The sequence below is a fragment of the Etheostoma spectabile genome, chromosome 5, assembly GCF_008692095.1.
Source record: "Etheostoma spectabile isolate EspeVRDwgs_2016 chromosome 5, UIUC_Espe_1.0, whole genome shotgun sequence".
In the NCBI taxonomy this organism is placed as follows: domain Eukaryota; kingdom Metazoa; phylum Chordata; class Actinopteri; order Perciformes; family Percidae; genus Etheostoma; species Etheostoma spectabile.
Window position 1 is genome coordinate 25,572,002 of NC_045737.1, and position 1,460 is coordinate 25,573,461.

The 1,460-nt window shown below is 41.0% G+C and overlaps 1 protein-coding gene and 1 long non-coding RNA gene across 2 annotated transcripts in view; one reads left to right on the forward strand and one right to left on the reverse strand.

Annotated features, from left to right (window-relative positions):
* LOC116689904 (zinc finger MIZ domain-containing protein 2) overlaps nt 1–1,460 on the reverse strand; it is a 25,503-nt gene that overhangs the window by 12,223 nt on the left and 11,820 nt on the right. The gene's annotated exons all lie outside the window — the stretch shown is intronic.
* The window catches only part of LOC116690008 (uncharacterized), an 18,377-nt gene that overhangs the window by 8,041 nt on the left and 8,876 nt on the right, over nt 1–1,460 (forward strand). The gene's annotated exons all lie outside the window — the stretch shown is intronic.

Genomic DNA, 1,460 nt, shown 5'->3' on the forward strand with positions numbered 1-1,460 from the left:
CACACACACAGACACACACAGACACACACACACACACAGTAAAGAGGCATTTTAAGTTTTTCATTTTGCGTTTGTGTTGTAGTTCAGTGCTACAAGTTGCTAACGTTAACCTCTCAGCACACCTGTTTGTAGTTTATCTAAAATACTACAACTAATCTTGTAAATTTTTTCCATGTGGGAGTAATGTCAAGTTTCTTCAAAAAGATTGTACAATCCAGCATGCACATGCTGAGTACACTTACTAAATACTGTAAGAGGTAAGCAGTTTTCTTTCTGTTGTCATGGTCAAAAAATAAATATAATCTTTCAACATATTGTAATTCAAGTTTTCTGAGAGAAAACAAGAAAGTTTTCAGGTGTTGTACAGGCATTTCAGAGATGGAGAGAAAATTTTGCAAATAGTTTAGCCTTATATTATTTTATATATACACTCACCTATAAGATTATTAGGAACACCATACTAATACTGTGTTTGAGCCCCTTTTGCCTTCAGAACTGCCTTAATTCTTGTGGCATGATTCAACAAGGTGCTGAAAGCATCTTTAGAAATGTTGGCCCATATTGATAGGATAGTATCTTGAGTTGATGGAGATTTGTGGGATGCACATCCAGAGCACGAAGCTCCCGTTCCACACATCCCAAAGATGCTTATTGGGTTGAGATCTGGTGACTGTGGAGGCCATTTTAGTAAAGTAAACTCATTGTCATGTCAAGAAACCAATTTGAAATGATTTGAGCTTTGTGACATGGTGCATTATCCTGCTGAAGTACCATCAGAGGATGGGTACATGTGGGCATAAAGGGATGGACATGGTCAGAAACAATGCTCAGGTAGGCCATGGCATTTAAACGATGCCAATTGGCACTAAGGGGCCTAAAGTGTGCCAAGAAAACATCCCCACAACCATTACACCACCACCACCAACCTGCCAGTGGTAACAAGGCATGATGATGGACCATGTTCTCATTTCGTTTACGCCAAATTCTGACTCTACCATCGGATGTCTCAACAGAAATCGAGACTCATCAGACCAGCAACATTTTTTCCAGTCTTCAACTGTCCAATTTTGGTGAGCTCTTGCAAATTGTAGCTTCTTTTTCGTATTTGTAGTAGAGATGAGTGGTACTCGGTGGGGTCTTCTGCTGTTGTAGCCCATCCGCCTCAAGTTGTGCTTGTTGTGCTTCACAATGCTTTGCTGCATACCACTTTGTAACAAGTGGTTATTCATCAAAGTTGCTTTTTATCACTTGAATCAGTCGGCCCTTCTCCTCTGCCCTCTAGCATCAACAAGGCATTTCGCCCACAGGACTGCCGCATACTGGATGTTTTTCCTTTCTTTCACACCATTCTTTGTAAACCCTAGAAATGGTTGTGCGTGAAAATCCCAGTAACTGAGCAGATTGTGAAATACTCAGACCGGCCCGTCTGACACCAACAACCATGCCACGCTCAAAATTGC